Source organism: Venturia canescens, chromosome 9 (assembly GCF_019457755.1).
Source record: "Venturia canescens isolate UGA chromosome 9, ASM1945775v1, whole genome shotgun sequence".
NCBI classification, from domain to species: domain Eukaryota; kingdom Metazoa; phylum Arthropoda; class Insecta; order Hymenoptera; family Ichneumonidae; genus Venturia; species Venturia canescens.
The window spans coordinates 13,538,735-13,566,264 of NC_057429.1; the positions used below are offsets into that span (position 1 = coordinate 13,538,735).

Genomic DNA, 27,530 nt, shown 5'->3' on the forward strand with positions numbered 1-27,530 from the left:
TGTGGCGGTGGCAGCAGCGAGGACGAGCATCCTCTCTCTTTTCCCCCTTGCTTTGGTGCTTTTGCTGCTTCTGGCGCTGTGCATGCTCTGGTGGTGCTGCTGCTGCTACTGCTTTTAGTGCATCGAGGGGGTGGTGACTTCACGAAAATGGCCTTGCGCGCGGCATTTGTAGCGCAGCAGAGCGGGTGGGTAGCGGCGCGCGTCGTGACGACGACGCCGATCCTAGGCGAGGCTAGAGAACCTACCCCTTTGGCAAAATCACTCCCCCCTCCTCCCTCCCGCCCCTTCACCGCCTCTCGCCACCTCCGCAAATCCTCCTTCTTCTCTTAAAACCTGTACGACGATGTTGCAATTCTCTATATATAGATATACATCCCCACTTGCGTGTGGATATGTACAGCAACATCTCACCGGTCTATATACGTATTTATATGTATATGGATGGTGCAACATGCCGTTGGTTGCTTTCCCGATGCGGTGGAGGTGGAGATGCTCCGGGTTACGTGTGTATATATACGTGGAAAAGGTACGTACAAAGTTGGTGCGGTGCACCAACGGAGGTGGGCTTCGAGAGTATCCATAGATCGCCAGGTGGGAGGCGCGCTCTATACGACCTCTCGAGATAACGACAAAGGTGCGAGCGAGTCCGAGAGCCAGATAAAAGGGGTGAGCGGGGCCAGTTTAGAGGTGCATGTATAGAAGCAGCTCCGGGGCGAGAACCAACAAGCGAACGACGACGCCGACGCAGCCTCGCTTGCAAGGCTATAGATACTCCGAGATTCTCTGTATATCTTCAGGAGAGCAAGGCAGCGCGGGAGGGAGGCCGAGGGGGAGGGGGGTGGACGGAGAGAGTCTAAACAGACCGCCCGTGAGATGCGCGCGCGATACACAAGTGGGTCGTGGCCGACTCGGGATTCAACCCTGTACCGCCATCTCAATCGAATCTTTCAAAAAAGAAAGACGAAAAATAGTATATTTTTCTTGACCTCTTGGTGAAAACTCTTGATGACGATGAGGAACGACGATGCCGATTATTATTTATTCGATAATTTACTACTATGAGGATCTACGCGTTTCGAAGATTTTTATATTTTATCCTTCGCAAGCTTACCCCAAAGACGTATTTCACTTTTATCAATAAATCGAAACAATCGTAAGGAAATTAATCGACTCGAAATGCCTCGAACGCTTCTCGTTTAAAATCGTTTCGCGATTGATTATTCAAACGTTTGTTGCGAATACGTGCGTAAATGTACCGTAAATAAACACTGGTTAACGATATTGCATTTAGTTTAATGAAACGGTTATAAAACGTGGATGAAGTACGCGCAAGCAGGGAGCGATCGGCCCACGCGCGAGCACCGAGCTCCGGTTGTGTTCTGTTTTCCTCCTTACAGCCGTTAAAACAATAATGCAATATTTAGCCATATAGTACACACAGCACGGTGGTAGGGGACTCGGCAATAGCGAAAGAGAGTGAGAGAGAGAGAGAGAGAGACAGGAAGAATGAGAAGCAACGAGAGAAGAGGGAGTAAAAGGGGTGCCTATCTGCGAGTAGAACTCGGATGAGTGGGAAATACGTACGAGAGAGAGAAAGAGAGAAGAGAATACCAACATTTATGTACAGCAGAGATAGAGGAGTTATAACTGTGTACAATGAATGCCCGGAGGATCGAAGAGGGGGAAGAAACACGAGGCTTTCGTAAAGTTGGAGGGAGGTTTATCCGTGCCAACTTCCCCTACTTTAATCCCCTTTTCCAAGTACACCCTCTCCTAGCCCCCTCCCACCTCCTCCTCTCCCTCCTCCGACTTCATCGTCGATTATTTGTCTCTCTTTTTCGCCGATGCATTCTCCCATACACATCCTTATATAGGTGTATACGGAGCTTGGATTTTCAACGTCTTTTCTCTCTCGCTCTCTCGCGACGCTCAGGCGCATTGAGTGCTTGCGCCTCCAAACGAGAGACTGTTTTCCGAGCGCGACGGAGAAACGAGCATGTACTGTTGGGGTTGGTTACTCAACGTAGCGGGAAAGGCGGGGGGAGAGAGAGGCGCGATCGTAGAGGGGAGAAAAACACCGGGAGGCGGCGCGCTACGCTTCCTACTCGACAGACTATAAGGAGTAGGGGGGCTTTGTGTATATACGTATATCTATAAATACGTATATAAACATATATTGATGAGGACCGTGACGAAGCCAACCGAAAGCGGGACTCTCTCGGACCTCAGATATCAGGGAAAAGTACGAGAGGGATTCTTCTACCGGCGAGCATTCCATTACTTCGCCGTCTGACTCCATACGGAGCGCATCTACTTGTCACCGACGATGCTCCCGGAACGCTCGAGGGAACCTGCTCCCCTAATCGCTTTAGGTGCAATCATTCTACTCCATTTTTCCTCCCTCACCCAGAGCCTCTTACCCACTTTTTGGCTTCTCACCTACGACCAACACGTACGAGAATTCTATTACTATTGCCTCGTTGAAAAACTTCGGTTCTGGCTAGTGGTCAATGTCACAAATGGTCAGACACGCGGAATTTTATTGCAATAAATTTTCGGACTGAACGATTGCGTATCACACGCATAATTCAATAAATTTTGCACTCGTAGATATTTCAGATTATCCGAAATAATTGGTTTTCTCGAAAACTGAATTTTCGTTCTGGAAGGATGCATTTTTATTGTGTAGGAAATACTCGATTTTACGTGTAATCAATATCTAATGTGCATCGACTCTGCTGGTGCGATTCACAGGGGCTCATATCCGGTATGAAGACGGCGAGGGGGGAGGCTAGCTGCAAAGGTAGTGGTTTCTATCCCTTGGACCGAGTACAGCTCGGAGACACCTCCCTCTCTTCGCAACGTCAGCCTCTCAGTGTCGCGGGGAATCCCCGCGAGGAATCACAATCCCGAGCTTTCCTCTGGCCTGTAGTGTGGCCGCCCGAGGCGTTGGCCAATAAGAAGCCGTCCCCCACTTGCTCAGGGCACCGGGACAATTCGAATGCTGCCCAATAACAAACGTCTATTGTTGTTACGGTAAACTCACCTTTTTTCACGTTTTATTTTCGCATCTTCGCGCTGCTTTTACCGTGCTCCCTTCCACTTGCAGCCTCCCTTTTCTGCCCTTGTACTCAAAGTTACTCTTTTCGCACACCCCACCAAGCTCCGTGTTTTTCGTTCTCGAGTTTTTTCTCTCCTGGTTTCCAGTTTCCTGTTTCACCTTTGGTGAAACTTTTTCCAAAAACGAAATGGTCAAGTTTCAATTGTGTTAATGAAACCAGCCACAACTCGTTGTAATGCTCAACATTTGCTCGATCAATATTTCTTTAGGACCCCTATCGATACAGCTCTCCAGAGTCCAGCCAACTTTTTTATTCTCTGAAAAAAATTGCAGCGACAAGCCCAAAAGCACTTATAATTCCTGTCTGGATTTCGAAAAAGTTTTTACCTCGAAAACCGTAATGCAAAATTGTATTCTTCATGCCACGGTACCTTAATTTGTCTAGAGGAAAATATGCAATCGTTTTTTCAAGAGAATTCTGATCCTCGATGAAACATATTTTTCCTTCGTTTTTTTCGTAAAGTTTTGAGAAAGAATCTTTTATTTTCTGTAATCCTCTTCGGAAGGAATGTGCAAAGTTCTACCCTGGATCACTGAGGGTGCTAGTTGACGCAAAGTGAAAAATGCCAGAGCGTCGTTCCTCTCGATGGAAGAAAAAACTTCACGTTCCTTCGAATACCATTGAATACAAAATTGTTAATTAAAGCTCAACCCATCGCTGATTTATAAGTGCAGAACACAATCTGAAAGTCCCTATAATATCTCATATTGTATTGTTTTTTTTTTTATTCATTTCGATGTTCATTAAGCATCGAGCATCGACTGTTTGAAGTCCTAAGATTACGAAGTCTTCGTTTTTACTGTACACTTTAAACCGTAGATTGCAATCGGTCGGTCGTTAAGCGTCGAGAGCTTTGGAAGAGAAGAAATCGAGGGATGGGGGCGAAGACGAGAATCATCTTTATTTATTAAATTAGTCGGCGATTGTGTCAGCGGGAAATAATAATCGAGTAAAAATGAAAAAAAAGTCATCGGAGAGGAAAAAGACGATGGTGTCGAGTGGGACAGGGGAATTGAGGGTCAGTTCAAATCCGGGACGAGAGAAGATGGCGATGTGACGTTGTGAAGCCTCCGATTTATACAGGTTTTACTTTATATATATATAAAGTAAAAAAAAAACGAAGAGAGAGAGCAAAATCGTCAAAGTTATTTCAGTCAAAATGGAACTGTTTCGCTCTTTGTCTCCCTCCTTCTCTTCTGTGGGCTCTCCAACTTTTTCTCATTGGATGGAATGGATAAATATTCATTGACGTCTTCATCAAGACTTTTATGACTTTCCGTCACGACGCTGAGATCACTTCATGGCGAGGGCCCTCTCTCGAGCAAAACTCTAGATTTTTCTTACGCTTTTTATTTGTATCAGGTATTACCGAGTCAAAAGAACGTAACCTGCTGAATTCAGCCGATGAAATTCTCCATGTTACGCCTTTTTGATCCTCAGCCAATGAAGTGCGCGTGTATGCATGTACTTTGCGTCTGACTTTCCGGCCGTTGAGTTCACCGAGCTCGGCACGATAGTTAGGAATACCTTCATCGGTTGTTCTCCATAAACTCTGAACGCCAAAAGGGAAAGCTATTTTTCGATCTCTTTTTCGCTTCATAGCAAAGTGAGAGGATGAAAAAGTGCGAAAGCTCATTCCCGTTATCGGTTGGGGATGCAACGAAACAATTTTTCGTCTGTAAGCTGTCACAATGAGACTGTATTTATAAAGATCAAGTGAATTTATCACGATGGAAGAAAAAATTCAAATTTGCAATTATTGACATGCTCGATATTCGAAAATTTCTTACTAGACTTCTTAAGAAAATTTGAAACTTTTCAGAAACGTCTTATGAGGCGAGTAGGCGAATTGGGAAAAATAAAAGCAATGGGGGAATTGGAAACCGGTCGCCCTTCATAGCAAAGGGGAAGGGGAAAGGTACCGAGAGAGAGAAAGAGAGAGAGAGAGAGAGCAGTGGCAAAATTGAAATTTCTTCACTCGAGTGGCGACGCAGCAACTCATAAAAAGTTTAAACGTTTCACTCGGTGTGCCCATGTTGCTCTACAGATTTTTCTCTTTTTCCCCCTCGTTTCTTTCGTTTTTTTCCAATATAAACTCGACTCTCTTTTTCTCGCGGCTGGCTTCTTCTCACCCTGCGCCTTGCCGATTGACTCGATTCCCTCGACTATATAAGAGTGTCGAGAAATCCCCCGGCCCTCCGGCTCTTGGCTTTCCGGTCCTATGGAGCAACCTGACTCCGGAATATCCAGCCCGCACCCACCGACTTGCTTCATGGAGATGCTTACGCAACTTTTGGCCCCCCGCAAGAAATTAGGGGCTTACTTTGCCACGTTCAATCTCCCTCCTCGTAGGGACCTCAAAAAAGAAATATATATTTGTATGTGTACCGCGTGCATATAAACCGTGAAAGAAACTGAGGAATAAATAAAAGATAGTGAGAGCGAAGCGAATGAGACAGGCGAAAACCCTCGGAACTCTTCTCGATCGGAGACTTCATTTGACTTCTCAAGAATACAATTATTACGAGATTGGATACCCAATGGATTTGGTGTTTTTATATATTTCCCATAAAATTAAGAGATAAAACGATCAGCCGAATATTTTACTCAAAAATAAAAACATAAAATCATACATTACCCAAGCGAGCACGTGGAAATATGAAAATCGTTGGTTTTTGGTTTTTTATTGACGTGAAACGGAACAACTCGCCGAGGGAATAATTTTTAGTTCACTCACACACTCCAATTATGTGTTTTGCTCTTGAATCGTTGATTTTATAGAACGGTGTTTGAGCATTTATTAAATTTTTTATGATTATTATAATCAACGTAATTTCCATAACACGGTTCGTGATATATGAAACTCGGGTGAAAAAAGCCTGTGTCCACGGTACTTGAATAATGAATAAACGATGAAAATGATGGAAATTTCGATAATTTTTTGTGGAAAAATCCTTTTTGTTTTATGGAGTTTAAAGAAATATTTTTTTTTTCCTGGCGTATCATGCGTATGTTTGATTATTTAAATAACAAGAAATGAATTTGTTTTTTGCTCGAGGTAATATGGATTTTTCAACAAGGCCGGATACTCCCCATGTTTTGTTAAGTTTCCATGCAGATTTGACGGTCTGAACGTAGTATGTATGTATGGATAGATGGGAAGTAGCGAGATTCGGTAGGACGTTAAGAGGAGTGATGGGTATACAATCGTCGGCGAAAAGGGGTATAACGGAGCGATGGAAACAGAGCTGACTTCTGTTTGCCGATATGCTGATGTAATTATTATATTGGCCTGTGCTTCGTCCAGGGGTGGGAGAGGAGAAATATGGGGGAGAGTAATGGAAAGAGGGAGGGAGAGAAGTCGAATGAGGAAAGAGCTTCTTATTATTTGCTACGTTAATGCGCAGCTGTTCGTTAGGTCTGATCTGGCAATCCCGTCTAGACACCGACGCAAGGCTATGTTCTTCAGGGTGCTTTATTTTCTCTGCCCCTAGAGCATCATTACCATTTTCGTGGTAAGACAAAAAAGCTCCGAACGAATGAATTTTTCCGGAATCGCAAAGTTGGAAGGAAAACGCACGCACGCACACACACACACACTTTCGTCGATTAGCGAGGATGGCGGAGGGAACATAATGATGAAGAATTTGGAAGAAGGCATTTTTACCTAGTGAATGGAGCCCGAACGTGGGGAATTTTGGACCTGGATGACCAGAGGTTTCGGGTTGAAATAGAAAACTCCTGGAGTATCTCGATGGACCCGGGCAACAATTTGAGCAGCAGAAGGATGGGGAGCCGGTCGAAAGTATGTACGCGAGGGGCTGAGGTTGTCACAGTCGATATCTTGTCTGCTGCTTCTCGTTTTACGGTGGGCGATGTACGTGGAATATGAGGAAAAGTGGAAAGGGTATAGACGTGCAACGTTGGACGTGCAACGGCACGAAGCTTGAAACGGTACGAGAAACCGGTCGTGGGGGGAAGGAGACGAAGAAGAAGCATCGGGATGACGAGGTGGGGCAAGGGGTCGTCGGTGCCGGAAGTGAAGCAAGACTGAAACGGTGAAACACAGTTGGGGCGAGCAAGAAAAAGAGAGAAGTAGAGCGAGAGAAAGAGAGAGAGAGAGAGAGAGAGAGAGAGAGAGAAAGCTAGAACGGTACAGGGAACTGAGAAGGAGAGCGAGAGAAATTGGGAGAGTAAGAGATGAAGGGTGGATGGGTACATTGCGAGGGGGCATGATTAGCATTACACTCTGAGCCTCGATGATCAATAGTGGAAACGTCTCTCCCTTCATTCTCATTCTCTCGCTGTGTGTTAGCCTTATCTCCCTCCCTCTGGGCAAGCGAACAAACCAGAAGCAAAAGCAGTAGCAGAAGCATACACCCCCATCCGGATCCATCCTTGCGCGTCACCGTCCTCTCCCCCCAACGCCAAGGCGCTATAGCTATCCTCGTTTCACCTATCTCGCTTCCTCTCGTATCAACGAACGCAACGGGAGAGGGTGGGGGGGTGGTTTCTCTCGCAGCATCGGATATGCGCGAATGTCTCATCCCTCTCTCCTTTTCTCATCCTTTCTGCACTATACAGCAGCTCCTTCCTATTGCTCCGCGTCACTATATACTCGCTATCCTTTCTGCTTCACTGTTCCCGTTTTACCAATCCCTCGCATCACCTATCTCCGCCGACTCTTTGCTCTGCTAATCCTCTTTTTCTCTCCGATCCTCCTCCGCACCCTTCTCTCACCGGTCCAGTCTATCTTCATAATTCTGGACTTCTGTCCAGCTTTGCTTTGAATGCAAAAGTCGTCCAAATTTCAGGAGCCTTTGGATCAAAATCACCGGAAGTCCTTCAATGTGTTCAGGCGAAGGCCCGACTCCTCCGCCAGGTCAAATACACACGAGGTAAACCGACCGGACCGAAAAAAAGCCTTCAGACAGAAGCCTAATCTTTCGGGACGCTTTATCGAGCCAGGGGCGCAGCCGAAGAATCGACCCGGAAATGAAACGCACCAGGCGAAAGATCGAGGAACACGAACGCCCGAATAACCGTATAACATCGACAGTAGCTCGAGTAGGCAATTCGGCACAGTATTTATTGCCAACACTTTGAGGGTAAGCGAGAAGAAGAAAAAAGTGCAGAACCAGCGAGATTATGTGCTATCTACGCTCCGTAGACGGCCACGGGGATGTCTGTAGGTTCGTCTTTGAGCCAGGGCTGCAAGTGGGCACGGGGATAACGGTCCTGGGATATGTGCATGGATTCTTAGGTGTATTGTTGGGCAGGAGGGTTGAGAATGAGAATAGAGAGGAGAGAAAAGAAAAGAGTTAGAGAAAGTGATGCCTCTTAGAGCCCCCAAAAGCAACTTTGTCGAGTTTTGTCACTGTACACAGAAGCCATCGCCAGCACGAACGGCCATAGACTCGGACCCGAATCTACATTAATATACGTTCTCGTATACCGTTTTCGAAGGAAAATCTGCAAATGGTACTTCAACTGTAGCTGCGGAGGAACGGAAGCCCAGAAAGACCGAGAATATCGCAAGCCTGTTTTCGATGTCAGCAGACTGGGGATATTATTAAGGGGAGAAGAGCCTTCTGCCCTCTACTGCTACTGTTTCGTATTCACGATTATTTAAATCTGAAATTGTGTAAACAGGCACGGGCATCGCCTGATGAGCGCTCTGCTTATTAGCTCAGGAAAATGACAGAAGATAAATGGCAACGAACATTTGTGTATTAGATTTTATGAACAATGACGATTTTGAGACCATAGCGAATCTGCCAAGAGGTGGAATATGAGCGCTCTTCATTTTATCGAAAACAATGTCCATCCCGGGTATGACGTCCACAGAAAGTTTTCTTTCCTAACTGCAAGGACCTTTTTCTCTAGTCAGTGGAAAGTTTATTCAGGACTTTAATGGAGAAGCGCTGGTCATTGGACGCCGTGATAGACTCTCCTTGTGTATTCGCCTCGAAGAAATAAGGCCGTGAGAAAGAAAACAAAGAGGAGCAGGTTATTTATTATTCTATTAAAGATCCGGGGGCTGGTTAAACTACTATAAGAACACGAGAGTTCTCTGATGCCAGAGATCGGGATGGTCCGTGCTCGCAGGTCAGCAAAAAACAGGACGAAAGCGAGGCTCCCTTTTTTGAATTGAATTTCTCCTGTACCTGTCGGGCTTCTGCGCTTCGACCTTTCGGACAAAGCTGGAATATCCGAGCCTAAAGGGAAGGAAGGAGGTGGAAGTGCGCAGGATCTTTTGGGCCGATAACAGAATAGGAAGAGGAATGAAGTGGTGGAAGGCCATCAAGCAGACGGCTTGTTGACTTTGGCTAAATATTGGATGGCAACGGCAAATATTCGCTTGAACTATGCCGTAGCTCTGCGCTAGGCGGACGAGTGTGAGAACGTTGGAGGGCCATCCTTCGCCGCGCTGTGCTAAGCTATGCGTCTTCCCATTCACCCGTACTCTGCTGCAGGGATCTCTGTATGTCTTGTCGGAGATCGTTTTCATCCCCGACGAATTCCCAGCTGTAAACTAAGCCGCGCGACCTGACGGCGATCCTGACTGGTCTCCTTCGTTCTAATAGTCTTGTCGCATACTCCGTAGCGAATTATAGTGGCCACATAATGGAAGAAGACCGAGAGGGAAAATCGTTGATGCAGCGATGCCCGCGCAGTCAGAGACGAATCAGAAATCCATTTAATACGAAATTCATTTAGCAATCGACTCTGTAGAACGTTGGAGCTAAGGAAGTGGGTTATTCGAAGTTAAGTGCACGAATGCATGAGCTTCGAACGCAATTTATAATAATTGATCGCCCCTCGATTCTCCATTCATCTTCAACGGTTTTACCAAAAGAGTGTACCCATTACTGCGAATGATAATTATCCTGTGACAACCAGCCAAGCTGGAAACGTCGAATAAATTCTCTCATTGGTTAATAAGGTGGAGGAAGAAGGTCATCCATCATTGTGCACTTCCACACCGAGCTTCTCTTCGTCTCCCTTCCTCCGAGTCTCCAACGACTTCCATTTTTTTCAAGTGCGATCTTCTCTCACGCTTCATCGAACGTGTTCGATGAATTGTCTTCTGCATTTTTTCACGCCGCGGAGTCCTACTCCCGTCATTCGTACGCTCTTGACGGCCTGCTCAAAGTGCCGATTCGCCGGGGGTTCCTTTAATGGCTCAAGTCCGGCCCAAGCATCTCGCTCACTTTTCCCGTTTTGTGTTTCGTCCTTTACCGTCTTCGTCTGCTTATATTGCGGGCTTAATTACTGTCTGACTTGGCGAAGTTATAATGGCCAACAAGGGGCACTCCGTCGCTCTTTCTCTCTCGCTCACTCTGTCTTTTTCTAACTAGAACGAGGACCGCGAATACTCCCACTGGCTTTGTCGGCTACCCGCGAATCCGGGGAAAAGAAAAATCGGCGAAATATCCGAGGGAGAGAGAAACTCCCATCATCCGAATCACCCACTCAATCGTCCGGTCACGGAGAAAAGAGTGAGTAAAAAAGGGAACAAAAATTAGCACAAAATTTCGCTCTTTCGTCTGAGAACCGTATAATTGCGTGTACTTTGAATGCTTGATGGAACAATCTTTTCGTAAATCTACCATCTGCAGGACTTCTCTGGCACACATCAATTTTTTTCCATTTCTGACTGCTTTTACACCAGCCCTCAATCCTCGCTCCACTCAAAATTCTTTTTTAACTTTCCTCATGAATTTTATTTCAATCACTCACCTGCTCAAATTAACTGGAACTACCTTCAATTATGGTCCCGAAAACCCTCGCGATTTAAGCATTCTATGACCAAGTACTCGAAGCGGAATTCACAAAATATATATGAGAATCCGGATCTCCGGAGATTCATGCTCAATTTCGTAAATAGTTTCCACAGTCCTCGAGCTTTCGATGACCAAAGTCGAGTGATTTCCTAGAAATATGATATGCTGAGAGCGGACATAAGTTGAGTTTTTATGGTTGACACGTGGCTCGACAGTAGCAAACGTAGACAGAAAAACATAGATGAATGGAAGATAATAATATCGAAGAAGCGGCACGAGATATATTTTGGGCAATGTTGCTCATCGACGGGTGCCAGGATGTAAATCGTTTGTCCTGGGGAATGTAATAACGAAGCTGGTTTCGTAGATGGGCACATTTCTTCTCCACGAGAGAAAAAGCCTCTTCCCTTCTCTTTGATCCTTCGCTTTCGTTTTCTTTTCTATTTGTTTTTTTTTTTTTTTATTGTCGGTGGTTTGTTCGCGATAACGTATATCACGAAACGTTGGGTTGGTGACGTCTTCTTCGCATGGCAACTCATCGGAATATCGAGAGAAAGCGATGAGGCGAGGCGCAGAGGAAGAGAGAAGAAGGCCCGTATTATATCGGTCGTGCGAGTATAATGGTCAAACCTACGTCAGTATCTGGGAAAAAGCTAAGAGCTACGTATATCGGAATGGCTTGGAATGATGGTCGTATGAAGAGAGGAATGGGGAGGGCGAGGGAGGAAATGGGTGGGGTGGTTTTTCCCCGTCGTCGTCGTGCCTAAACAATATCTTGCAGCAATGTTAGGAGCGTCTATTGGGCCATTACCGAAGGTTGCTCTCGCTGACCATTTGGCTTGGACAGTGCTACGTCAGCAGTCTGCAGCCTCGAGACTACCCTTCTTTCCTCCAGCCCCCAACCCCATCCGTAACCTTCTTCTCCGCTCTCCTTCCATTTCTTCGTACTTTCTCTCTGTTTTCCACGTACGTATTAAACACGCTCGGACATACACGAGGAACACGCACACTCTGTAAGCAAACGAGCCCTGCCCCGTACGCTCGACAACGACTACCCTGGAGCTTGGGAGCGTAGTTGCTGCGAGATTTCAACCCTCTTCGCATGCGAAGTCGCTTTTCGTGTCTGTGGATTTTACGCATGTGTATTGTGTCACAGATTTAAACGCTGTGGACAAACCCTCTTTCGTGTCTTCTCGTTAGTCCTGATTTCCATTCAAATTATTGTAAATTCGACTTTTGTACGCTTGAAAGACTGCAAGGAGTTGCAGCTATTCAATCATTTGTGTTTATTTTGTTTCTCGGTCGATTTGAGCTCCGGTTTATGTGTCTATCGATAAAGGGGATTGTCTGCTCGGGCAGGATGGAACTTGGGGAGGTAATTTTACGAAAGGACATTTCCAGAGAGGGGGGGCTAACAGGAAATTGCATTTTATATATCGATCTCGTGAGGAAAACTTTTAAAAGCTGATCTGCGAGCTCGATTTCAAGGACCTTCTTGCAGCTTTTTTTGCCGTTTTCATTTACAAATATACGTGTATATATCGCAACATTTACCGATATCCCTATTGTAGCAGTACACGCGTCTTCTGAACCTTAAGACGGGCGAAAGTTTCGAGATTCCCGAGGCGAGATAGTCGTCGCGAGGAATGATATACGAGCGTCGATAAAGCCGAGACATTGGAAAGAGAGAAAGAGAGAGAAAGTGGGAAAAGAAGGCTCGGGCTCCACCCACTACAGGTTCCCCTCTCCGGAGTCTAAGATCGATTTCTTTCGTCGATGTGCGGTCTATCGTATCCAGCCGATCGTGTGACCAGACCGCCGATGCTTCCAGCGTTTTTTCCTATCGCTTCTTCTCTCCTCCCTGTTCGTCCTCGCACCCGCCGCTCCGTTTTCAACACTTCGAAGAAGCGGATCACGCGATCTCGCGGAAAACAAAAAACGTAAAGAAGCAACACGAAGCCTCGTGAAAGAAGTTCCATCTAATCTCCATTAAACTGCGGCCCGATAAAACTTTCCTTAATCTCAATTTCAAGTTCCCTAACTCGTTACTGATCGCCGTGATTTTTTTTTCTTTCGCAAAATAGTACGATTTACAAAATTTCGATCCATCGACGCTCGAGTTACGGTCTTGGCCCTAACTTTTCGTGGAACAACACGGAGAGCCGCGAAAGCAATCTACACAAAAATTAATTGCAGTAAACACACGAGTGTTTTCGTTATTCGCGTTGACAGGGGGTCCTGGAAGCCCGGAAATCTCGACCGTCGAGATCGACAAATTGAAGGCATAATTCTCGAGACTATAAATTGTCTCAGTCCCCGAAGACGGGGCGTATTTTTTTTCTCCATACAATGTGGTTGTCTTGCTCTGGTAACGAGTACGCAGAAACGCCGGCAAAAGAACAGGCTGAAGTGAAATTTCAATATACGTATACACGTTAAAGTTTCTCCCTAGGTCGGTCTTTCCTCTCGAACGAGCGAAACATTGCGCGAAATAACGTTAAATATTTACCTTCGAAACGATTGTTCCCCGTCGGTATTCTCTCCCCGTTAGCCCAGCGGCACGACGATAAACATCATTATATAATGTCGATAAGCCTCCTCCCTCCCTCCCCCCCCCCCTCGCCCCTCGTCCCACCGCTTTCCCTCCGCCCCTCGCCCAACCCGCACCCTTGAAACGAGACTGGAAGAGAACTTGGAAAAGCGAAAGTGGATCTATCCATTCAAATGTATACAGTTATAGGAAATAATGCTTCGCCCTGTTGGTCCAACTTATATACTTATGCTGGGGCACGTACACGTGCGAGCCTGCCCATGTGGTGAGGATGAAAGACGATGATCCATCTGTCCATCTGTCTGTGGAGACAGACCAATCGAGGAAAAAATATACGTGAACGATATTAGTTGGCGTTTGCTCGCTCATTTTTTCCAGCATTGTTTCATTTCGTTGAATCGAAGCTCATACTTTGGACTCGTTTTTCTGGAGGCTTGAACTGTTGTGCCAATTTCATTGGGCTGAATTTAAACTCGGATATGATAAAGCCTCTCCTTTCACGCTGCTTCGCATAATTTTCGTTCCAATTTTGTTTGTGTGGAAGAAAAAACCTTGTTTACGTCAGATAAGGATTTTTCTTTGACGAAAAATGAATGTTGTTTACACAAAGAAAATGAATTAAACGTTGTTGACAGATGCGAACCGATTGGAGCGATAAAAAACGTTGTTTGCGAGTCATATTTCAAGGACGAGTATCGTCTGCAGAAAGTGTACACACGCCAGTGGACTCGCCAGACTCCTCGAGACTACTCGAGTCTTCGGTGTAGTACTCGAATGAAAATAAAGAAAAAAAACGAAGAAAAAACTGAGAGAGAAAGAGAGAGAGACACTTGACACTGTCTGAGTGTTGCGATAAATGATTAATCGTTTCATTATGTATCGGTGAGATGACCCTTCCTACCTCAATACAAACCGGCTGTGGACCACAGGATAAAGAGAACGAGATGACCCGTCAATGAATCCTCCCTACGGAGGCTCAAATAAAAAACACATGCATAAAATATCCTTAAGTCGTCTGGCATTAGACTTCTGTAGCTCAACATTTTTTCAGGCTCCTTCTTCACTCGATTTTTCAATTTTTTATTTATCAAATTGTTGCAACTACGAGAAAAAATACTATAAAAATATTCATTCGTTCGTGGGATCCCGAGGGGTTGAACAACTGCAATGCTCAGGATACACACACGTGACATGGTAAGAAGATGAAGGGTGGAGACAGAATCCAATCTACGAGACCCTTCGCCTTACATCGTTAATTATTTCGTACTTTTCGTCTACCTGTCTGTTACAATTGAAAACCGAATTCGGGAATTCCTCATTTTTCATTATATTATTTAGCTTCTAATAAGAGCCGTGTGTTTTCGGAAACGAAAAAATTTACTTACGATTCAAGGAGTTTTGACGATGAGACAAAGTGGGTATATGAGATTGATTAGCTCACCTGGAACATAGGATCAGAGAGAAAAAAAAACATTAGCGTTCGTGCAGTTAAATCGATTAGATTGTAAACGATCTTCGGTTTTTCGGGTTTGGATTTTTCATTGATACGCGAGCGAAATACGAGGTTGAGAGTATAGTTTTTAGCGGTCATTTTTAATGCTAAGACGTCGGAACGGGCAAAGTATCCCCACGAGGATCGATAAGTCGGGCTATCAATCGGTTCCATTCGGATAAGACGAAAGTTCGAAAGTCCCGTTTCTATAAAATGTGGGTCCTGGTTCCGTTGTTCATTCGGGTTGGGATTAATGACGGACTATCACACGAGCTTGACAGTTTTCGCTCAGTCTATAAATCACGATACAATTGAGTGGGCGGCTTTTCTGGAAGCTTTTTTCTGCCTGATATCCGGAATTTTGGAGAACGTTGAAGATAAAATGTTGGCGATGCGCACTGCGATATTGCTACGAAGTTTTGAGCGAGAATGCTCGTTTTTTCGTCGTAAAATTCACGAAGGAAGGAACGCCCTTGAGTTCGCAATCACCGTGTACGAAGAAAGGGGTTAAACGCGGTTAAAAGGGAGGGTAGCTTTCCACGGAGACAATATCGCATTTTATAGTTGTAATCGAGGATCATAATCGTACAAGTTTGTATGTCTCTCGTTTCCCTACGTGGCGTAACACACTCCAGCCCTATTCCGGAATGGCCTGCTTCTATGCTTCTTATAAGACACCCTTCCAGGAATGCCCCGGGTGTCGCAGGATTCCTTCCGCTCTTGCGTTTTCTCCACCATATACACAGTCTTATATTCCTTGAGAAAGCTTCGTTCTCCGCTCATCGTTGCAAAGTAATACACCGTGTGCTATATAGAGCGCACACGCTCGTATAACCTTCGGGCTAACAAGATTTCGTGTATGTAATTGGTCGAATATTAAATTGCGTATTCGTAAGATTGTGGAGTGCGTTGGTGGGGGAGGGGTGAATAGTGTTGGAACATTGAGAACAGAAGGTGGGAGAATTTGAGGGTGGTAAATTGGAGGAGAAGAGGGTTTCGAATAATGCTCGTGGGTTGGATCATTTAGTAACATACTGCAGCGCCATGACAGCCAAGTTTCCGTACAGCGATCAAGAGACGACGAGGCAGAGGGAGGCAGAGAAAGACAGTGAAAGAAAAACAAAGCGATTTCGTCGTTCGCCATCACCTTTTTTATTACTTTTCTTTCGATTCAGCTCCCTTGAAACCGAAAAAAAAATCGCAAAATGTAGCCATAACGATGAGAGATGCACCAGGGAGATAAGAGCATGTTTTTGCATAATCATTACTCGGCCCTTCAATGCGGATTGGCCATTTCGTAAACTCGTTAAACTCGACACGCTGCTGCGACGTTAGGTTGAAGGACACGAAGGGCCAAAAGTCTCTGGCTACTTGCTCTAATACAGTTCCAACAAGTTTGGGGCCAAGTGAGCCTTGTAAAAGGGACTCTATCAGGCTGGAACCTCCGGGGTACAAAGATCGGCGGTAGGAGAAGGAACGAGGAAAGGACGAAGGACGCAATGCCACGGAGATATAAGTACATAAGTGGTGCTTGGTCTTATCCAGCCGAGCGGGTTGAACGTCTTTACTTGCCAGTTCTCTATATACGTATGTACCGAGGCTTCTCGAAACACCTCCGGATCGTAGCATCCCCAATGGGCTTATAACAGCTTGAGCCAATCTTCCGGGAGGCGTCGCTCGGTCGACCAATAAACGCCAAAATCACTAAACCAACTACTCTCCATCCCGATTCTCATTCCAGTCTTCCTTCTCTTCAACCACTGTTTCGAAGTATACACGTCTCTTGTACCCTTTGAGGAAGCGTGACGACACTCTTCCGACTGACATCCCTGATCCTTAATGACTTTAAGCAGGCCACTCGGGCCCCATTAATCCCCACTCATTTCGCTGTCGTCCATACATTTAATTAAGTCAAGATTACGACAGTAAACTACCGGAGTGTGGGTGACGATACAATTTCTTGTATGCGAGTTGATTTGATTGCTCCTCTCGAGCTAAGATCTCGTCGAGTGTTTGTCAAATTCGTACAGAAAGAAAAATAACCCCAAGGAAAATCCTATGGCTCCGAGGCATTGCAGTAATCTACAGAAATGAGCAACTGCATCAATTCAAAAGCATTCGACCACCAGAGGGCATGCCCCAGCGAAGGTTATTTTCGCGAAGAAAAGAGACGAGTGTGTCTCTGACCTTTGGTAGGGATGCTGGGAAAGCTTTTGGATTTTCCCATGTATGTGTGTGTGTGTGCGCACTCGACGTTCATGTGCAAGAATAGCTTTTGGATGAAAACTTTTCTCATGCTAACATGGACGTATCGTTCTTGTTTTTCTTTGGGATCACGCACACATTCCGCTTCGTCTTCTTTCGTGTACACTCAGCCAGGCTGATGGAAGCAAACGCTTATTGCTATCGATAACAATATCACTCCGGATATTTCGCGAGCTCTATGGAAACACTTGTACTCGTATGTACGCATCAACATATATACATACACGTATGTACACATGTATGTTTATGGACACATGGATTCAACTGATCCTGACGAATCGTTGCAAAACAACGAACGCTCGTTCCTTATTCTAGGGATAAAAGAAATGTTGTTCCGACGAGATGAGGCATCGATGAAACGTCGAGTGAAAAAAACTCGAGGAAACTTGATGGCTCAAACTTTTCTCCCAAAAGATATACAAGCATAAAGAGAGAGAGAGAGAGAGAGGGAGGCAGCATCGAGGTTGATGTGCGTGGGAGCGATTTGAGATCATCGTAACGATATACCGACCCTGGCAAATAAACCGATCTATTAGCTTAATACTATCGTGAAAAAAGTTTTTTCCCATCTCGCGAATCCATGAAAGTAATCGTCCAGAGGGTTCGAGCCAAATGTCACTGTTTATTCCACCCTTTTCCGCCCCGTTCGCGTAGCACACTACGAGATCCAGCAGCACTACGCTGCCTTACGAGATCTGCTTTTGTTAACAAGTTCAGGGACGTTAATTCCCAAAGTGAAAAGATTCGACGTTGTGGCCCAGCAGATACGAGCGCGGGTATAATCTTCCTGGCTTAAATTGGCGTCGAAGGAACCCCTAATTAATAACAAGTCGGGCTTATCCTCGAAAAATATGTTATTTGCTTCTCATTCTTTGGATACCTTTTAAAAGAGCGTGACGTTTACACACACGTAATTTACATATTTATCACGGTGTTCCTCAAAGGCTACCCCGTATCCTTGGATGTATAAACTGTCCCTCCACTTTGCGGGGCGCCCGAACTCCCGAATCTTCTCTTTTCACTTGCTCCCAACACGAATTTTCGTCTCCTTTACGTATTCTCTCATGCACTCGTCATCCGGGACGCGAGCTTCCAGAGCGTTAACCCACATCGTTGAACGAGATGTTTGTTTCCGCTTTCAGCAGGCTTTTGGGAGACTCCCTGCGTGCTCGGGGGGGATGATGCTCGGGCGAAGGGAGCCGCGACGTCGGTAAGGGCGATTTTTGAGTGGAATTAAGGGCCGATGTTCGCGGAGGGGTTTGATGATCTGCCTACTACAAGGATTCGAGTGCGTTTCGTAAATGTTGGGTTAACGGGCCAGGTAAGCTTTTCGTAAAGCCCGAAATGCGAGACTGGCAACCCGGGCGCGTACTCCCCCCCGGGGCAATACCATACCTCGGTGCCTTGTTTAACTAGCCTTTTAATTAGAAACGCTAAAAAATTTAGCTCTCGAAATACATCCGGCCTCCTCAAAATTGTGTGGCCCGGCCGCGGAGCACTACCGTCCGATGTACAAACCCCAAGAACTCTCCTTTTGTGTTCCTCACCCATTGTAACTCACGGGGGCTTGAAATCTCAAATTTACTCGAGAGAGGGAGCCGGATAGAGAACGAGAGAGAGAGAGAGAGAGAGAGAGAGAGAGAGAGATGACGGGGGGAATTAACTCGCCCGCGCGACGCTATGTTCGTGAGTGCAACTCCCTCGATACAAACTGTACCGGTGTGGAGCAATCGCGGGCATTTGTAAAAAAATCTTCACTCGAGCCTGATTATTGGATCAGACGATTCGCCGAGCTCCCAACCAGATAAAAAATGAAATATTCATTCGAATTTAATCTAACAAATATTGTGGAAGTTTCGAATTCTTGAAAGGACATAAAAAAAATTGCCATTTTCCTACGACAATTGAAGTCATATTTGCCTTCGTAATATTCTTAATTAAGCCTATAAATGTTTAGTCCGTTATCAGGAAAATATTGTTTTACTTTTGCTCTTGTCATCACGATGAGACATCGTTCTTTCAGCTTTTTCTCGCAATGCACCGAGCCGCGTTGTTTCGTACGGAGTAGAAAACTATGAAATTCCGAAGTAGAACAAAGGCTGCGAGATTAAAATGTTCCATACGTTCCTTTCTTTTATTTAGCTTTTTCAATAACTTGCCAGCAGGCTGAAAGCTTCACCGCGGTATATCGAGGGTGAAAGTCTATGAAAACAAATTAATCATAACTTTTTCTCTCTCTTTCTCTCTTTCTCTTGGTGGCTCCGAGAGCTTTTGAGATTCTTTGCGCTCATTTTCTACGCGCTTTCTCGCCTTTCTATAACTTTTTATTCATTTTTTTTTTAACATTTTCAGGTTTTTCAAATAAAAAAATTGTCTGCTTTCATTCGAATACTTGAAAATCAGTCATGCGACTCTTCGCCTTCTACACATAGCCGCGAATAAAAATTCTTCAAATCCCCTGAGATAAAGGAGCAATATTGGATTTATTCAAGCTCGCGGACTCCCACAAAAGTTGCACCCTAAATAAAAAGGGTTGTCACTTGACAGAGCGAGCAGCAGCAGCAGCAGCAGCAGCTCGGGGAAAGAAGCGAACCGTAGCAGTAGGAATTCAGCTTTCATTTTCAACTCCCCTCGATGCGTTTGCCTTGAGGATTCTCATCTGTTTCGGGCAGCGCACTTTTACCCTCTTCCCAAGCACTTTTCACACCAAGTTTTCCATCGCGAGAGCGTGAACATTTGACAGTCGGGGCTAAAAATATCGGGATGCTGTTACATGAGGATACTCGCTGGAGAGCATGAGATATTGGGGGCTTAGAAAAAAACGTTTTTCTTTGTTACTTCATCCATTTTCCAGAGATATTTTTTCGTTTTTCCAATCGAACTCTTAATGCCACGGAGAAAGCATCGAGAAACGTTATTTTCTGGTGTTTGTTACAGAAATATTGAAGCGAGCAAACAACATTTGGTCGCTCTTATATATCTTCCTCCCTGAGTCATGAAGCATTTTTAACCCTTAGTGTGCATCTGGGGTCAGGTTGACCCACAATTTTTTTCTCACAGGAATAGCATTTACAGATGAGCATCTCACAAGTAAAACCCCCAATATTAAGAAATCGTTATCCCCTCTCTAAAAGTAGGGAGCATAGCCACTTCATACTCCAAAATAAATACACTTTTTGGAACGGTTGCAAAGTGGACTATTTTTTTTCCTTAAAGCAAGGACTCTTGTCTGTAAAACTCCGTAAGGATTTTTTTCAAAACTCAAAATTTAATTTTTTACGAGAGATTTAACCGAAAAAGTGCTTTTTACGCGCGCTATCAACTTTGAGCACGTTTTTGAACAATGAAAAAAGTTTTTTTTGGAAATCCGACTTTGCAGCCTTAAAGTTGGATCAATTCACTGCAAAAAGTGACTGAACCTTTTATTCCGAAAAGCGCATAGTTATACCGAGATATTCGATGTCAAAAATTCCCTGGAGTCAAAGTGACCCCATGTCCACGAAATGTCTCGCTGTGAAGGTGTGCACACTAAGGGTTAATTATGATTCGCTCAGGATCAAGAAAAAGTGAAAAATTGGGCGATTCTTCCTACAAACGCTCGCGCATATAAAAAGTCATAAAATATAATCAGTTTCAATGTTCCAATTGATTATTTCCTGCATCAAATTGCACAAAATATGCTACAAAAAAATGTATTGAATCGAAGTTCGAGCGAAAGTTGGAGATTCATGAAAATTGGATATTTACTTTGCGTGCCGCGAGACGAGGACGGGACGAGGAAGTCGAGGAGTGCCTAAGGGTTGGATTTGAAAAAGGGGTAAGTGAAAGAGAAGGAGAGCGATGGCTAGAAACATTGTGGAGTTTCGAGTGGAGAGCGTAGCCGACCATGGCTCTCAAACTTTGATACGATTAAGACGAAACGAATTAATCTTCATCCATCGAGCAACAGTGGATGTAGCCGAGTGGGTTATACCCGCGTGTCCGCCCTTGTGGTCGTTCCTGGTGATCACGACGGCGCGACGAATAAATCCTTTTTTTCCTCCTCCTCGTTTTATATTATTTTTTCTTTTCCTCGGAGGGATGAAGTACGACCACGTCGCTTCGAAGTTCGGAAAGCGAGGAAGTAAAGGAGAGAGACCGGGGGGAGGAACGAGTGGAATGAAAAGATCGGAAGCTTTATGGGAGCTTGGGGGAGAGTGAAAACTCCGAGGCGACTATGCCCATTAGTAGAGAGGGTTAAAAGTTGACGTCAATTAGAAAAGGAAAAAAAAATGTGACGTGACCTCGAGATGAAAAATCGGATCGGGCGAAACGATTTGTCCGATATTTCGAATTTTATTTTATAAAATGAAATTGTCACGCTTAAAATATTATAAAATTAACTTCGAACTTGACCGAGAATAAAATCAACGATCAATGCTCGATAGAATTAATTTAGAGTAAAAACGCATTGTTAACGAGTCGGCGAAATGAATTCAGGACACATTCGTCGATGGGAAAAGGGTTGAAGCCGGAACTCGTAGCTTCTCATCGAACGAGCCGTCCGACGCGAGCCTCAGAAATTCGGTAACTCGAATTTAGAGATAGTCAACTCGAAAAGGGAGGAAGTAAAAGGGAGGTTGGGGGGAAGGAGAAACCTATGTATGTATATCCGCGCATAAGCTCTGCTTGAGAATCGCGCCGTGGGGGTTAGTTCGTTGAACGTAGACCGAACGAGAACGTTGCACGGTCAGCAGCGGTCAACCGATCGTTTTTTAATCCCATTGTGAACATGGCTTAATCGAGAAACCATTATCTCGATTTTCAAGCGCAAAGTTTCACATACTCCGTCTGCCTTCGCTTCGAGACCGTTACCAGTAATACTAAAGAAAAGTAATGGGGCAGGGTTGATTTTTCCCTTTGACCCGTACCGCGTTCGTTCAAATTTTGAGCCATTCCTGTTAATCCAAAGTGAAAACTCGTTTATTAGTGAAATAAAAGTGCAAATTAGCTATTTTTTTATTATCCAGGAATCAAATAAATCGAAAATAGTAATTTTTAAATATAAATTGAAGGTATCTGCTGTTAAATTAGTCAAATCACGAAGTTTTTTTTTCAGGAATCACGAAACTTTTACTATTCACATAATTTTAAGATGAATACCAAAAATTATTCGTATGCCGAAAGGTTTCGAATTGTTTAAAGATTGAAAAGGGTTGAATGGAAGGGGGCTCGTAAAATCTCCATGAGACAGTGCGACTCTGCACGGTGGAGGAGGAAAGAGAGGAAGAGAGTTGGAGAGAGATGAGGAGGGGCCAGTCTGCAATCTCGTTCGTGAGCATTAAATGCCTCAATCTTCCGGTCACGCGGCATGGTCCCTCCGGAGCATTGCTAAGGGTTTTCACCCTCCATCTCTCTCGTTCCATGTACGTTCGTCTGTGCTACGTGTGGTTCTGCTGATCGGATAGTATTTAGCAATAAAGTTTGATTCCCCGACAGCTTTCGCAGCTTTTGCCTTGACTCGGGGTTGGCGATGATGAAAGAAATCACTGATTTCGTCGGGGTTGCGAAAATTACAGTCGACGTCGAATGTCGGACGAGAGACGTTGTCCAGCCACACACCGGAAGGTTCCCCTTCTACACTTTCGCCCGATTTTTGCGCTCTTACGGCCAAGGGGAGGGGGAAGGAAGGCTTATTCGTTTTATTTTTCAATAAATATCATCCGCTAACGCGTGAATTTTTCATTTTTTTGTTATGCAAATAAAGAAAGAACGAAAGGATTGTAATACTCGATTGCGAATGTTTCAGCACACGTTTACGAACTGCAAATATTCGTTCAACGCATGCTGCACAGATTCGAGTAAATGCGACGAAGAGCCGGAACTTGTTCAGAAACAGTAGAATATCAATTTTGTTTCTTGTTCGTTTTGGGAAGTACGCAAACTTATTGAAATAAAAGTCGTTTTAGCCCGGAGGCAAAAGGCGCGTACGGGGGGTAGTGCACGTGTATAAACGAGATTCTGGAACGATGTCGGAAAAATGGTGAAAGGAAGAAGAGGATTGCGGGAGAGGGCGATGGATAACTGTATTTACCCAATCGGAGAATCGTCCTGAATCGACGAGAGGAAGAGAGCGAGAGAAGATTTAAGCGGCGAGAGAGCGCACGGCCGGAGAATAACGACGAGACGAACGAGCGGAGATCGACGGCATTTTCGTTGGTTCACTCGCTCGCTCGCGAGAGACACGCCAAGCAGAAGGAAAAGTATGGAATATTTAGCGTTCAGTGAGCTATAAAAGCAATTATATGAGAGCCATTGTTTGGCGGGTGTGCGTCTCGCCGATACGGCAGAGGTGAACGTTGGCTCGGATAAAACGCGAACGCGAGCGCGACTACTCTGCGCTGTTGGTCTCCCCGAGAGCTCCGAGGAAAACGACGAGAGGGCACACACAACCACCCGGAGAAATAGAAGTGCAAAGAGTTGGTAGGATGAGATCCTCGGCGATTGGGTGCTGATCGGAGCTTCGTGCGACAGGCTTTAAAGAGTCAAAGCTTTTCTCAAACCCGTTCAATGAAAATCAAGGAGTATCGGCACAGCAATAAATACGCTGGTCCATCGACTTTGCTGGAACAATGGCTCATCGGGGAAAGAAACTTTTTCGGATATCAATGTAGGTATAAAGCAAATAAATGAGTTTTATGAAACCTTCTTCAGCCCCCTTAATGCGGAGTCAATAAAAGAGTAAATAAAAACATAGTGTGGCTGGAGGTTGGAAATGCGTAGCTCGGACCCGTACAAATTTCAACGCTGGACGATCGTCTCGTGAGTTGATTATTCGTTCAACTCTATAATGAGCTTCAACCTATTCCATTGGCGTAATTCAGAATATTTTTTGTTCCGGTTGCAGGATGACGATACGATTAAATTCTTTGATGTCCGACTTCTGATTACTTTGGCCATGTCACACTAGGAAGCCCCTTGCTTGGAGGCAGCAGCAGCAGCAGCAGCAGCATCATTCGCCCCTTTTCCAATTATTCTTTCCTCGAGAATGGGCGTCGCGTCGTCATAAATCGCGATTCGGCACACCAGACGTTTTTTCGGGAGCCCTCATTCACGAAATCCTTCTCGACGTCGGATAATTATTATTTAATACGTAATTAGGAATAACAAATTGGAGATTCTGTCAGGGAGGAATCGCGGGGTGGGGGGTGTATGCTAAGAAATTGAAAAGAAAGAAAATATTAAAAAGAGCGATGGGTGTCGTAGGCAGGGGGTTGGATTTAAGTAAAAATCGAGCCAAAGGACCCGGTGCTATAGGTCGGGAGAGTCGAGGGTGGGATCGAAACGTCGTGGAGAGAGCGAGTGACAAGGGAAGTGGATAAGGTTGCGCTTGTTCTAGACAATCTTAAGGGTTGCTGGGAGAGTTGAAGGTGGACGATATGGTAACAAGGCAAGAGAAGGAGGAGAGCGAGGGTCCAGCAGTCGCTGGGAGACTCTAATATAAATGTCCCAGCCGCGCGCGCGGCAAGTGCGGAACCGAGACATTCGCTAATTAAAAAACTTGAAAAATTAAAACACATTTCTCTCGTTGTTCCGCGAACGCGAGTGTTCCGCTAACCTTTCCTCTCTATTTCTCCCTCAACTTTGCCTCTTTTCATCCCTTTTCTTTTTTCGAACATAATCTCTGGTCCTGCAGTTTCTCGTACGCTTGCGAGATATCCTTGGCCCAACATCTCCGCGCGACGTTTTGCTTCCTCCCTTAATTCCTGCTATCTGATCAGCCATCTGTTTCAAGTCAGCTAGAACCGAGCCCGGCTCTCCCGGTGTTTCTTCGACATTCCGCGCCTCCGCTCTCTCTCTCTCTCTCTCTCTCTCTCTCTCTCTCTCTCTCGGCCAGTTGTACTTTTGGACGTTTTTCCATCGTGTGAACCAGACTCTCGTTGGGGTGCGAGGGGGTTAAGAAGCAGCACGTGTTTCAGCGGAGCGTGGAGCCCACCCTGTCGCTGCTACTTGAAACGCTCTGTCTTCCTCCTTGTTTCGGGACGTCGATATTTTTTAACTCCTCGCCTTCCATCCGACACGAACGGTTATAAATTAACATTCGATCCTAAGAGTATCATTCTGGATATCGTCCTTCCGGACGGGTCCCTTTAATCATCCTAATCCCGAAAGTGCAGAATTCATTTTCCTGCACATTATATATAAACAGATACTCGACAGCCCGGGGAGAATACCGCGGAAGCAATGGATCACTGGAAGGCCTGGGGCGTCCATTCGTCATCCTCCGATATTCAGATTTGCTATCCTGTTATTACGAACACCGAATACTGATCCAGGGAAAGGTGAATTTGAAAAATTAAAGTTGATACGAAGACTGCAACGATGCGATTATAATTTTTCAGAAAATTCCTCCGAACTGCTTTGACAGATACCAAAATAATCAGTCAAGTTTTCTGATCAAGTTTCTGAAAGAAAGCACGTCAGTAATGAAATCACGCTCATCCAACGATAATACAAGGGCCACTGAAGTGCGAAAGGGTCGAAACCCCTTTATTTTGGACCATGAAGAAAAAGAAGCACGAGCCTATTGAATAAGAATGAGCCGAAGCTCCTCAGGCAACGACCACCAGCAAGGCTTCAATAGTGTTGAACTTATTTACGATTCGTTGAATGCCTGGGGCTAATTAGATGCAGGCATAAAGATTCTGGTGTCGAAGATTTCCCCGGCGGGATCCTCCGATCGTTTTCTCCGGGTACGCGCACTCGCGCTGCTCGCTCTCGAGGGCTAAAATGGTGAATGCGAGGAGGTGGTTGCATTCGTGGGACTCGAGGAAGATTTCATAGCATTACAGAGCCTCGACGACGCGAGACAATGGCCAAAGAATCACCCCGAAGATTTCTTCGGGTGAATAGGCCTCGAGAAACTGAACGCAGTTACGCGATAGACCGGGTGTGTGCCATTGTCGAGAATGAGCACTTAAGGGCTCCAGTATTCTAACCCCCAAAACGAAGTGGGCTCTCTTCACCGTTGGCTCCACCAAAGTCACCTTCGTACCGTCCTTAATGTCGCTCCTTTGATCCTCAGTTTTTTAGCTTAATCTCAACGGATCCAGATGAAATTACGAGATACTTTCTCACCTGAAATTTCTTCATGAATAGAAAAATTGATCCACCTTTAAAACGACGGTTTCACCATTTTTTCCCCGGTTTAACCCTTTTTTTTTTATTTCTCTCACCGAAAATAGTGATCGAATTATTTCTCCAGGAATGAAAGAGTATTTGAATTTCCTTCTGACCTAATCTTGATGGATTCAGTCAAACCTATACTGAATTCCCTTCAACTTGAGATTGAATTATTGAATTCTGAGCGCAGTGCGAGTTAAAAAATTGTGTTCGGGTTGCTTCACTCTGAATTTTCTTCCTGATTAGTGACATTGTTGAGCTTACAGGACGGAAAAAGGTTGAATTTACTCCTGCTAAATTCAAGAGTGCGAGTTTAAAAAAGCTAAGCGAAGAAAGAAAATAAAGTGGAAGGAGGATCTGGAGGATCGCGAATGCGAGAAAAGTTTAGCCAGACCCGGACGTGCAGTGGTCGGGACAAAAAGAGCTGTCCCTGACCGAGACACGATTCTCGTGGCGAATGATAGATCGTCGTACGAATCTTTTCAACGTGCTCCCTCGTCCGGAAGAGAAAAAAACGAGAGTTTAAGATCCGTCCGCTCTTCGTTTTTTTTTCTTCTTTTTAGTTTTTCCCTCACTCCGACGTTCAATTTATGTATATAGAGCATTGTTATCACTGTTTCATACAGAATATTAAAATATAGAAGTTTTAATTATTCAGGCAAAGGAAAAAAGTAAGAAGCTGATTTTTCAAGCTGTTTGCACAAAATAAAACAAAACTTTTGGAGATTCGAGTCGATCATGAAAATACGACGCATTCGCGTGGATCAAGCGAAGAAAAGAAGGAAGAAACGAGTCGTACCGTTTTGAAATTATAAATAAAAAACAAAGTTCGTAGCAACGATTTTTTAAATACAACAAAATTTAATAATCCTTCGAACTAAAACAATTTCGAGCCTCAATTATAAAACTGTTTCACAATTTTTATCGTCGTTTTCGTCTCTTTCGATGATGTTACATCGTTTTCAGTTTATTTTAAATTTATGTGATTCAATAACACGCTCGCCTTGTTCCTACAATAAATATTTAATCGTTCACGAAACATATGAAGCAGCAATATAATTGTAATGAATACGAGAAAAAGATACTGTTGGGACCTGAGCGAACACACGTCTGGATGGAACTAGAAACTCGATAGCTTTCTTTGTCTTGAT

The 27,530-nt window shown here is 44.8% G+C and overlaps 1 protein-coding gene across 11 annotated transcripts in view; it reads right to left on the bottom strand.

The window, feature by feature from the left end:
* FoxP (forkhead box P) overlaps positions 1-27,530 on the bottom strand; it is a 210,710-nt gene that overhangs the window by 53,012 nt on the left and 130,168 nt on the right. The window contains exon 3 of one of the 11 annotated variants that reach the window (XM_043427809.1): positions 14,846-14,901. The exons of 9 other annotated variants lie outside the window; for them this stretch is intronic. The gene's annotated coding sequence lies outside the window, so the exon portion shown is untranslated. Of the gene's footprint in view, positions 1-1,111; positions 1,131-14,845; positions 14,902-27,530 lie in introns of those variants that run through there. One more of the 11 variants, XM_043427812.1, reaches the window with a different exon arrangement.